This window comes from Silene latifolia, chromosome 11, assembly GCF_048544455.1.
Source record: "Silene latifolia isolate original U9 population chromosome 11, ASM4854445v1, whole genome shotgun sequence".
NCBI lineage: Eukaryota > Viridiplantae > Streptophyta > Magnoliopsida > Caryophyllales > Caryophyllaceae > Silene > Silene latifolia.
In genome coordinates, this window is record NC_133536.1 from 116,104,772 (window position 1) to 116,118,410 (window position 13,639).

Sequence of the window (13,639 nt, forward strand, 5' to 3'; positions counted from 1 at the left end):
ACCATATCGGGAAAGTTTCCATTTTAAGAAATTCTACTTTAGTAACTTCCTATGTTGGGAAGTTGGGTCAAATACTAATCGGGTTATTTTAGTTATCAGTTGGGCTTAAGTTTGGTGTCGGGAATGTATTTTGGGAAACCTTCTATTTTGGGAGATTTCTATATTTAGTAGTTAGTAATTATAAATATTATAATTGTTTTGGTTGACGGATTCGTGAAGGATCGATAATCAGATTCGTTGCTTTATTTTCTGGAGTGCTTGAACTGCTTAATTGGATTTGCTGGCACTTTGAGGTAGGGAAATACACTTGACTTATTATCGTTGTTGTTGAATTGTGTTGACTTGTTGTGTTTCATATGACCAAGCTGTGAACGTTGACTTGATTCGTGGTTGTTAATTTACGTTATGATTCATATACTGGAAGGTGATTGACTGAATTGATCGTATTGAGTATGTTATCACAACATCTCGTAACCGGCATGATTTTATGATTGATCAGTTCAATGATATATATATTGTGTTGTATTAATTTCTTTTGAGCATTCATATGCATTGGAGATGGAGGATGTTGTGGTGATGTGGTGTGGTGAAGATGATGTTGTGATAAGGCCCAGGCGGGTTCTGCAGGACTTGCCCTGGTGTCCTCAGCTGCGAGCTGGCAGATCGGCTACGGTCGATATATATAGTCTACCGGGGATCGGTATGGCTGGGCGTTCCGGGTTATGAGTTATGAGATATGAGATATGAGTTGAGATGGAGATGGAGGTGACGGAGGAGCATGCATATCATATTTTGTTGTTTTATTGTTTTCCCTACTCAACCTCGTGGTTGACCCTGTGTATTCGTGAACACCTGTGATGACCCAAATATTGGCGAGCAGACTTGACAGGTTAAGAGATAGAACGGGAGCTGGATGGGCGTGAGACACAGGATCAGACGACTTAGTAGCCAGATCATCATCTAGAAGACTTTCACTTTTATTTATGTTAGTTCTTGTAATTTGACGTAAAGAGGTTTTGTAATAATTAAGTTAAAAATAATTACATAAATTGCCTTGTAGTTTAATTTGTTATTCACTACCTCGGGAAACCGAGATGGTAACAACCCGGTTTATTAGGGAATGTCTTGACGAAGACTTCTTTTATAAACCGGGGTGTTACAATCACAATAATTACAACCGAATCGATATTCCCATACATTTCGGGTAATATCAATTAAAACTAAGGCCATACTGAGTAAAATTACATAATTCTAAAATTACATAAAATTAAAATATGACAATCATAAATAAAATGCAGCATTATAATATGTATGAACATGCCCAATTTTATGCTAAATCGCCTTTAAGGAGCCAATATCGTATATTAATCGGTTTTTACGGATTTGCGTGATTTAACCTTTTAAAATAACAATAATTACATAAAATCATATTTATGTACAAGTTAATTACCCTAACCATCTTAGGACTCAAAATTAGTCTCCACTAGCATTTGACAATAATTAACCTAGATTTCTTAATATTGTTCATGAATGGACCTAAAATACAAAATTATGTCATAAACTTCATATTAAATCATAAAAATTTCAAATAATTTCAAAATTTGAAATTTAAACTCATGAAAATTCTGGAAAAATACCATGACACTCATAATGTTCAAAACTTAGGTTAAAAATTTCGAAAATTTATCGAGAAAAACAATGTTGCGGTTTATCGATTTTAACAATTATCACCATAAAAATATGAGAAAAATTATTTTTATCATCTTTTCACTTTTATATCTGAAATATATGATAAAATGCAACATGTGACGTTTTTGTTCCTTAGTCATGAAGTATGTTTTAGCATTTTTACTAATTAAAGTCACTATTTATGTGAGTTTTCATCAAAAATTCATAAATCATGCATAAAGACTTCATTATAGCCAAATATTTTACACACATCTTGTAAAATTGCATGTGACAACATACTAAATTTCCATGACCAGATTCAAAATATAACTCATATTAACCTATTTACCCATTTAAATACGATTTTAACTTGAAAAATCCATATTTCGAGCATAACAACTCATTTTATCATGAACATTTAAAGGCCATCAGTAGATAATATATGTGAAAACATATCCAAAAACAACTAAAAAATTCGAAGTTTAGCTATTTTTAGTCTAAAAATGACATTTTTATCATAAAAATCACATTTTAATGCCAATATTATATAAAATGAACAATAAAATCCATAAATAAACCAAAATATCCTAAAAATCACTTAGGACCAGAAAATTTTAACATGCAAGGTTATTTTTAGGTTTACATTCATAAAACCAAATTAATTAGTTTTGTATGTTAATCATATAACTCGGAAAAACTATAAACCGATTTGCATGGAAACAACCTAAGGCTCTGATACCACTTGTTAGAATTTATAATCTCATTAATTTACATATTCATATATGTGACATTTAATTTAATCATAAAATTAAATCTAGATCTTATGCATTCAAACTTGAACAAGAGTAGAGAAGAAATCATCATACAAGCTTATGGATTTCGGTTTTTGGGCACAAGTGAGTTCCCCTACTCACTTGTTCTTGAGCTTCCTAATATTGGATATACAAGGATTCAAGCTTTGAATCCCTCCCAAAGATTTATACCCAAGGTGTTACTCTTAAAGATTAGTAATAATATGATCTAGTAATATTAATAATCTAGCTTGAAAATGACCCAAAATATTATTTTTGTCTCTTGTCTATTCGGCCAAGAGGAAGGAAATATATGAGTATTTTTCTCTCTAAACTTCTCTAAGTTTTGGTTGTGTAAAAGAATGAATTATACACTAGTGAATATCTTAGTGTATGTATCAATATAAATTGTAGAAAGCCTTGGCCTTTTCTCTAGGGAAAACCGGGTATGGGGGGGGGGGGGGTGGCAAGGGCCAATGCATGGCTAAGATACTCTTCACAAAAGCAATGCAACTAGGTGTGCATGGCTATGAATTAGGTTTAATGATTATGTTTCTTATATAACATAAAACATAATACAAACCCCAACCCTCCCCATATAATTTCGGTACATATGTTGTAAAATGGAAAGTCCATTTTTATAATTTATTTGTCAATTTGTCACATGTAACATGTTTCATGACATTATGTGTATAAAATGTATTTTTAACAATTAAAAATCAACATATTAATAAAATATGTCACTTATAAAATTAACCTAGTAATTCATAATTACTTGTACCGTAATGGATTTCCGAATCATAAATTACAACATTCTGTATTTATAATAATTTATTCATTCCGTTTCAATTGTTTCCGTAAACAATAATTTCATCTAAGTAATGAAACAATTTAATTACTTAGTCCGTATCTTATTTAATCGAATTACAATAAGTCACGTCAATTATAATCATAAATTCGTCCGTCAATGTTTAGCAATTTAATTAATCCGTATCGACATACGATCAATTAAATAATCAATTCAGAGTGTCACCCTTTAGGTATGACCTAAGGGGATCAACTGGTCACCACCGTCGTATGACAGTAATGTCAAACTCTAGTCAGCCAATTATTACCGATATGTGTGGACCAGTTGACTGTAAAATATTACTTCCCACATGTATTCTTAAATATGAGATTTAACCATGTGATCATCATGATCGATAGTTGTGATCGCATTATTGTCGGAGGACACTTAATCCAACACTTTGTACATAATATAGTAGATGGGCAATGATGAAGAAGATCCTTGCATCCCCGACAAAATCCCGGAGGATTGTTGGAAGAAGAAAAGAAGAAAAGGAAGCCGAGGCGGAATCCGCTCGTCCAAACCATTGGGACGCCCGTCCAGCAGCTTCCCAGGACGCTCGTCCAAGCCATCCATACGCCCATCCAGCAACTCCCCAATCAGCCCGTCCCGACCCTTGGACGCTCGGATTCTACTCCAGAGGGACACGTCCTCTTCTTTCTTCATTTGAGATGCGCATGTTTTTGGAAGACTACCTAAAAGGAGACACGCATCTTTTCTTGAGAGGAGCGATTCCTCAAGGACTTAATCGTCATTTAAGCCCTTAGTAACCCTAATTTGTGCACCTAATCCCCACTATAAATACCCCATTAGTCTAATTAGATTATCAGGTTCTTCTTATCAATCTTTAGTGTAGTTTATATTATTCTAATCTCTTAATCTTGTAATCAAATTCTAATCAAATATTAATACAAATCTCATTTCCTTAATTTCTCTTTTGTTCATCCTTTATTTTTGGGTAATTGAAGATTATTTGGGTTTATTGGTAGATTGACAACCTTCCATCAATCATCAAGTACTTCTTTTATTCTTTGCATTATTATTTTAGAATCATCATTTGGTATAACTCTCTTAATCCCTTTTTAATTATTGTTAATCATCTTCATTTATTCATCATGTTTTGCTTTGTTAATATGATTGACAACCTTGTTAACATGTTAACTTGATAATGAGTGAGTAGCTTCCTAAACTAGGGTTAATGGGTAATTAGGGGAAACCAACATGGGGGATGATTCATGCTTAAGTTAATATATTTTCATAATCTATTTGCTTGCTTGTTGTGATCTCAACTTATGCACATGTTATGTTTGATGAAATGCGAGCCTATGAATCCTTGCATTTTTTACCCATCACCTACCTTTTCAATGAGACTTGTAAGACATAAACCAATTTGAGTCTCATTAGACCATGCATATAGTTGAGTGGGGAGGATTAAGTCGACTTGTAGGTGTTGTACAATCTAATCGATTCGGCTCCGGGACCCAAACCTTCCTAGGTTTGTAAGATATAAACCAACTCGATCCTATCACAACAATATATAATTGCTTGCTTATAATTTGAGAATATGTTTGTATGGTCAATTCTCATGAATCCCCTATGAACCCATGACACCCTAGTGCTTTTAATCAATTGTTTACATCTCATTTTAGTCATCTTCCTTGTTTACTTTTATTGTTATTTAGTTTAGTGATCTTCTCATCTCAACCCAAATCGTGACACCCCTAGACACTACTAATTGCAATCGAAAATCCTACATCAATACCCGTTCCTTGGGATCCGACCTTTACTTGCCTCTTTACTAATAGTAGAGTTTTTTGTGAAGTTATAAATATTGTTTTGGTCTAGGTTCTCCTAACGACAAGTAACCAAAATCTAAGCTCAAAGCGGACCGACCAAAAATGGCGTCGTTGCTGGGGACGGTGTTAACTTGATTGGATTTTCTTTGATTGTTTTTAGTTGGGTCTTTCTTTGCCTTGGGGAAGTAAAACTCCTCAAGTTTTGTTCTAATTATTTTCGAGTTGTTTGATATTTTACATGTCTAGAAGATTACAAGGTAACTTGTTACCCATTGATCACGAAATTAAAAGGACTTTGACAACCAATAGAAGACTTGCTAGAAACACTTTGAGAGGTATTGGTGAGGTTGTAGATATTCAACCAAATACTATTGAGTTGATCAATCCTTTTGCAAGAGAAGGTGAGGAGAACCCAACACAAAATCAATCACACAATCAACCCAGAATGCCTAAATTTTCATCACATTCCGTACCAACCGAGGAGAACCTACCCAATGGTACTCCCACGCCACAACACTTAACCGGAAATTTCATTGCAAAATCCGCATTTATCCAATTAGTCGAAAGAAGCCAATTTGGGGGGATATCTAGTGAAGACCCTCATTTCCACATGGAAACTTTTTGTGACTATTGTGATGCGATTTCACAAACCGGAGTGACTCAAGACCAAATTCGATGGGTCTTATTTCCTTCTTCTCTAATTGGCACCGCAAAACAATGGTTGAAAAGCCTTGATAAGGCTACTCTTGGAATTGACTCTTGGAAGAAGTTGGCTCTAGCTTTCTACAAAACATTCTACCCTCCGGAAATGACTAACATGCTAAGAGCTCAAATTACGGGTTTTTAGCAAAGGGACGAAGAATCTTTGTATGAAGCTTGGGAGCGATTCAAAGGAATTTATCGCTCATGTCCTTATCATGGACTTAGTGAGTGGTTCTTGGTACAACAATTTTGGAATGGTCTTTATGAAGACTCGAGAAACATTCTCAACATGGGATCAAATGGTGTGTTCACCGAAGTTGACGATAATCAAACTTGGAACAAGATTGAGGAAATGGCGGTCCATAATTCACAATATAGTAGACCTCGCAAAGCTACTAGAGGAGGAAAGCATGAAGTGGACTCTATTACTCAATTGGGTGCTCAACTTAGTGCTCATATTGATACTATCAACTTGAAGTTCGAGAAGGCTATGGCTAAACTTGAAGAAGCCTCAAAATCACCAAAGCATCAAGTTAATGCCATGGTGGCATCTTCATCAATCCCAAGTGGGATATATGAGAATTGTGGAACTTTGGGACATGACCAAAGCGAATGTAATGCTTTTCAAGCATACAAAAGTGGCACCCCTTATTCCAACTATTACAAGGAAAACACCAATTTCCACCCAAATCTCTCATACAAAAGCCAAAATGTTCAAAACTTTCAACCAACATACACCCCACCTCCCATGAGAAACCAAAATCAAAGACCCTTTCACAACCAAAATCAAGGTTATCAAAATGAAACTCCATACAATCAACAAAATGACCAAGGTTTTGATGTTCAAAAAGCGGTCCTCCAAATGGAAAAGAATCAACAAGAATTTTTCACTCAAATACAAAAAGATAGCCAAGCAAAAGACATCACCATCAACAACATCCTAGCCCACACAAAAATGTTGGAAACCCAATTGACCCAACTAGCATCTTCAAACTCTCAAAGGCAAAAGGGGCAATTACCACCTTAAAGTAATCCCCCGAGACATGAAACAGTTAGTGCCATTCACTTGAGGAGTGGTATGAGATATGAAGGACCAAAGAAGCAAGTTGAGGATGAAGTTGTGGAAGCTAGTGACAAGGAAAGAGTTGTGCAAAACTCTAGGGAAGAAGAACCCACCAATCAAGAAGTTTCAAAGAAAAGTGAAGAAAAGGCCAAAGAGAAGGAGCCCATTATGATTAGACTTCCATTCCCGAGTCGTCAAGCTAAACCTAAGTTTGATGACCAACTTGGAAAATTCATGGAGATTGTGATGAATTTAGAAGTCTCGATTCCTTTCACGGAATTGATCAATTACGTTCCGGCCTATGCAAAGTACATGAAGGACATCTTTACGAAGAAGAAATCAATCCGGAAGCTTGAGACTATTGCCTTCACTAAGGTGAGTAGTGTCGTCCTTCAAGGGAGCTCACCTCCAAAACTCAAGGATCCGGGAAGCTTCTCCATTCCATGCACTATTGGTGACACTACAATCAACAAAGCTCTATGTGACCTTGGGGCAAGTGTTAGTGTCATGCCATATTCGGTTAGCAAGAGGCTAGGAATGGGAGAACTCAAATGTACCAACATCACGCTTGAAATGGCGGATAGATCAACAAAGACACCTTTAGGGATATGGGAAGATGTTCCCATGAGAATTGAAAAATTCTTCATCCCGGTGGATTTTGTTATTGTTGACATGGAAGAACACTCCAACATTCCTATTATCTAAGGAAGACCTTTCTTGCACACCGCGAGAGCGGTGATCGATGTAAGCATGGAGAACTCACCCTTGAAGTGAGAGATGAAGCCATCACTTTCAATCTTGACAAGACCATGAGAGCTCCCCGATTGCATGAGCCATGCTTTATGGTTGATCACTATAGCCGGAAGGATGATAGGAAGAAGTTGGAATTGAAAAAGAAAGTGGATGATGCTTCATGAAAAGAGCAAGGAAATAGCAACAATGAGAGCTTGAAAAGCTAACTCATGACAAGTGAAGAAGATAGCCTCATTGGCTAAGGCACGAAAGAAGGAGAGTTGTCTCTATCAACTCAAGAAATTTTTAATGATCAAGTAGATGAAGTTTGCGGTCTTTGGGATGATGAGTTTGAAGGGATATTCAATCCCTATATTGGTAATGCTATGAACCAAGATCATCATGGAGAACAACAAGTTCAAAAATCTATTGAGGACCTTTATCATGATAATGAGCAAGCTTTCGACTACTTCTTCAAGGTGTTGAGTAACATCAACAACACCTTGAACATGCCCTCTTGACATCTCACATTGGATGAGAGTTTGGTGGAGTCCTCCCTAAACCACCATTTGTAAATATTCTAACTCCCTAACTTGTATTTCAATTATTACATTGCATTTTTGTCATTTTTGAGTTTGTATTTTTGTGCCTTGATCAAGAAATTCATCATTTTGAGAGAAGTGAGGGAGGGACATATGATTTTATTAATGTGTAGTGCTTTTCCTTAGTGTGAGGATAACAATTACCTAGGCTATTCATGCCTTTGTAGTGCCCCTACAATGAAGAACACGAGAATTGAAGAATGATAATGACAAGGGTACGAAGTACCCACGGATGGACCTGAATCCGTGTGGTCAAGGAGGAATCCGAGCGTCCAAACGGATAATCCGCTCGTCCTAAAGAACCTGAGTGTCCAAAGTCACCAGATGCTTGTCTGGTAGAGCTGCAGAATACAAAAAAACTGGTCTGTAAATAAATCCGGGCGTCTCAGCTGAGAATCCGCTCGTCTCATTTTGGACGGCCGTCCTTCACAAAAGACGCTCGTCTTTTTAGTGGCAAAAATCTGGGATTTTCTCTGTAAAGGAATCTGAGCGTCCGCCCAGAAAGACGCTCGTCTCTACCCAGGAATCCGCTCGTCTTAGAAGCAAGACGCTTGTCCTGTGGCGTCTTTTCCCGAGCCAAACATTGAAGAATCCGCCCGTTCCAATGCCTGGTCCGCTCGTCCTCTGCTGCACTTTCTAATATAACGGTTCATTTAAACCCCTTTTCTCCCATTCATTCTCATTTCTTCAACATACAAACACTACCCACTACCCAAAAACCCCAAAAAACCCTCATCCTCTCCATCAACAAATTCAAATTTCCTCAACAAAACTCAACCAAATCAAATCCAAACTTCCTCACAACAAAAATTAATCACTCCTTTTGCAATAACAAGTGATTCAAACACCAAAATCTTCAACCTTTGAGTCGATTTTTAGAATACAAAGCAACATTCATTCATCCTAAATCGATTTAGGTATAACTAAAAATTGAAGATTTCAATCTCTCATTGGTGTAATAAAGCAAAGGAGAATGGCAAGAACTAAAGGAGGTAACAAGGCACCCCCAAAGAAGACACTTTCCAAAAGGCAACTAGCTCTTCAACCAAAACAATTGTCAAAGGCATTGTTAGTCCATGAGGCAAGGTTGGGGGTTTAACAACAAGGTTCCCCTATGGAAGCTACAACATCAACAACTCCGGTCATTGAACTATTATCCAATTATCCGAAGGTAACTTTCACTTCTGACTCTTATAGGGCGAAATTCATTCTCTTTGCTAAGAAAACCATCATGCCAACTAAGTTTATTTGTGAAAATACATTGTCAAAATTGGGTGTTCTTGAACAAACCAAAACCTTCTTTGAGTCTATGGGATTGGGTAAATTGTTTACAATGAAGGAATTGACATACCCCTCCCTCACCTTGGAATTTTTAAGTTCTTTGAAAGTCACAAGGGTGGAGACTCGAAGCAACATCGAGTTTCGTCTTGAAAATGTTGATAGACGCATAACTTATGGCGAATTGGGTAAGATATTAGGCCTTAGTGATAATCCGAAATATACAAAGACTCCTATCAAGTATGACCCCGCTCCTCTTTGGATGATAATTTACGGAAAGAAATTCGCGCGCTTTCATGATTGTCGTGCTCTCTTAGTCCACCATCCGGGCATTAGAGTATGGCACAAGGTAATTGGGAATACTTTGATAGCTAGAAATGGCACAAATCATCTCACTAAACTCGATTGTATTCTTCTTGAGTCGGCCTTGAACATTGGGAGGGAATTTACCAAGCCATACAATGCTCTAAGACTTTTGGTTGAACGATGGCTTAATGTCGATTGTGGCAAAGAAGGAGCCGCCTTTATTATCAATGGAGGACTAGTTACCCATTTGGCTAGGCATTTTAACCGGGATTTCAACAAAAACAACAATTATGTGCCGGTTAAAGGAGGCCATCTTGTTGATATGGACACCATGATTCACAAGTTCAAGTGGGTCAAGCATGACACTCTTGACGACAAATATGGGTGGTTAACAAATAAAGCTAGATCCTTCACCTTGCCTTCCAAAATTTGCCGATTGAATGTTCACCGACCGAACTACCTTATCCCACTCTCCGAAGAGACCGAGTATATCATTCAACAACAAAGGGGCGAAATTGCCGAGCCCCCCTCCTCCATTATCACCCCACCTTACCCATTTGAATACCAAGAGTTCAAACCCAAGGATGTCGAAGTGGGAAATGACTACTTGACACTACTCATGAGGGAAATGCACAAGCAAGCTTACAATGATAGAGTGGATGCTTACAAGGCCCAATATCCGCCCCTCATACATTTAGCTAGGCAAGGACTTCTTGATCTGTCTTGTCCTTTGCCTAGTTGGGCGGATAGGGAAGTATTCTTTCCTAGCATTCCTAGTGGTAGTAGACCAGGTGGAGAGGCGATGGTTGTTAATGAGGGTGGTGATCAAGAAGAAGAAGTTCAAGAAGAAGAAGCTCAAGAAGAGGAAGAGGAAAGTGAGGAAGAACAAGCAAGTGAAAGTGAGAGTGGACATGATTCCACATCTATGGAGGTTGATAATGCCTCAAGAGATGATGATGATGATGATGATACAATGGGTGAGGATTAGCAAACTTTGGAGGCTTCTACATTCTTACACCTCATTTATAATTTGTCTACTTCTCTTGTTTTTATTTTATCTTGATCATTTACTTTGTGTAGTCCTAGCAACATTAGAGGACTAACACCTTGGCTTCATTAAGGTGTTCTTTATCTTTGTTCCCAACTTGTAAAATCCAAAATGACAATCTTTAGTTTCATGCATTGCATTCCATGTGCATAAACTCCCTCGAAATTCAAGACATTAGAAATAATGTCTGTTTTGGTTTGGGGAAGTCCATGCATATGCATCGGGAGCTAATTTAAATTATGCTCTCTGCTATAACAAAAACACATGCATCATGTAGTGTAGCTTAGTATAGCTTGCATTTAGTTTAGAAATCATGCATACTCATTGCATAATTTCCTATCGTATTGGCTATTGAGGACAATGCCCATAGTAGTGTGGGGATGAGAAATTCTAACTTGACTTTTATCCAAAATCCAAAAAAAAAAAAATATCAAAAATTTCGAAAAGTCCAAAAAAATTGAAAAATTGAAAATACAAAAACATGTTCATTCCTTTTTAGTACAGATTTGTATATATTGTGTTTGTTCATCCTTGTTCACATTGATTGACTACGCCACATCCGAGACATGAGGATATTGAAGACCGCATGGTATGATCTTTCCAATCTCCTTTTTCCTCTTTATGTTAATGACTATGTGGCTTTATTTTCATTGATGCGGTAAAAACAATGTGAGTTTAGGATTGTATTTAGATTATTTGGCATATTAGTTGGTAGAAGCATATGCATTAGGATGTATATATGTTAGTTGCATCATGACATATAGTTGCATTTAGGAAAAATTTGGTGAAACCGTCTATTTGGGAAGCTTGACAAGTGTATAGAGGCCCTAGTAGATTCTTTTTCTTCTTAATACTTTGCTTGTTAGAATACTTGTAAAACACCCTACGATGTGTCATGCTAGTATCCTTTGACCCATGGATTAAGGCCTAGTCAAGACTACCTTGTGGTGTGATAACTCCTTGGCTACCGTTTATTCCAAGGTGACCCTTGAAACCATGCAACCATCATTCATCCATGTTCTACGATACATTTTGTCATCAAAGGGAATGGGCAAAAAAAGAAATTGTTCAAAAAAAAAAAATTGAGTTCAAGAAATGAAATGAAAAGTTAAAAAAGTTTGCAAATGCATCAAAAGAAAAGAGGAGTAACAAAAATAAAAACTCCTATGCTTCAAATATAAGGCACCCTCGTTACTAATTGGGGTGACTTTGAAAATGTTCAAAAGAAAATGTAAAAGATGAAATTGTCAAGTGTTGAAAATGCCAAACATCAAAAGAAATGGCAAAAAGAAAATGTTCTCAAAATGTCAAATGTCACAAATTATGGGGAAAAATAAAAACAAAAAGCAAACTCCCATATGAAACTCAATTACTATTGATCCCTTTATCCATCGTATCCATTTTTGTGCATGGTAGAGAGGGGACGACCCTTCTTCTTGTCTAGGCAAGAAGGGGAATTCCGCGATCCTCCAGTGTTTCTAACACCATAAGGAGTCTATTCTTGACAAAAGCATTTAACGATTGAGGACAAAGGTACCCTAGCTTGACACAACTTGGAGGTGATTTATTGGTATCCTTCTAGGCTTAGTAGTTTGAAGAAACCATATCTATGAAGGAGTGTGTACCCTTGAATTGCTTCCCCTTTAGATAATTTCCGCCACTTAGATGAGGAAAGTGGCTATTCTTTTGTAGATGCATCCATTACTTGATTTTGTGTGCTTTAATGCTTGGATGTGTCGCCATTTTGGCAAGACCCACCTTGCCTTGCAAGAAGGCATCCTACATCATGGCTGTCTTGTTGTGAGTTGAAGGGGCGGAGTGAGACCCGCTAATTGTCTCATATCGGTTATATTAGTAGGATAGTTTAAATAAGGGTCCTAGTTTTGTCACCTCTTTACTCGGGACGAGCAAAGGTTCGGTTTGGGGATATTTGATATGATCAATATTTGAGCATATTTAGTCCCTGAATTAGCCTCGTTCGTATGCTTTTTTGTGCATATTTGGATCATTTACTATCTTTAGTCCTTTGTTTTTCATATTCTTTGAGGTTTTGTTTCCTTGGTAAGAGAGGAGTGCAAACCTTGCATTTTCATGGCAAAATAGAGTTAAATTGATCGAATCTAATGACCAAGCGTCAAAGAGAAGAAAAGACTAGAAGGCCTTTGTACATAATATAGTAGACGAGCAATGATGAAGAAGATCCTTGCATCCCCGACAAAATCCCGGAGGATTGTTGGAAGAAGAAAAGAAGAAAAGGAAGCTGAGGCGGAATCCGCTTGTCCAAACCATCGGAACGCCCGCCCATCAGCTTCCCAGGACGCTCGTCCAAGCCACCCAGACGCCCGTCCAGCAACTCCCCAATCCGCCCGTCTTGACCCTTGGACGCTCGGATTCTACTCCAGCGGGACACGTCCTCATCTTTCTTCATTTGAGATGCGTATATTTTTGGAAGACTAGCAAAAAGGAGAGACACGTCTTTTCTTGAGAGGAGCGACTCCTCAATGACTTAATCGTCATTTAAGCCCTTAGTAACCTTACATTGTGCACCTAATCCCCACTATAAATACCCCATTAGTCTAACTAGATTATCAGGTTCTTCTTATCAATCTTTAGTGTAGTTTATATTATTCTAATCTCTCTTTAATCTGGTAATCAACTTCTAATCAAATATTAATACAAATCTCATTTGCTTAATTTCTCTTTTGTTCATCCTTTATTTTTGGGTAATTGAAGATTATTTGGGTTTATTGGGAGATTGACAACCTTCCATCAATCATCAAGTACTTCTTTTATTCTTTGCATTATT

At 37.1% G+C, this 13,639-nt stretch overlaps 1 non-coding gene across 1 annotated transcript; it reads right to left on the reverse strand.

Moving 5' to 3' along the window:
* Positions 1-5,919: 5,919 nt before the first annotated feature.
* LOC141615470 (small nucleolar RNA R71) lies at positions 5,920-6,026 on the reverse strand. Its single transcript, XR_012529891.1, has one exon. It is a non-coding gene; the product is annotated as a small nucleolar RNA R71 (small nucleolar RNA).
* Positions 6,027-13,639: the final 7,613 nt, after the last annotated feature.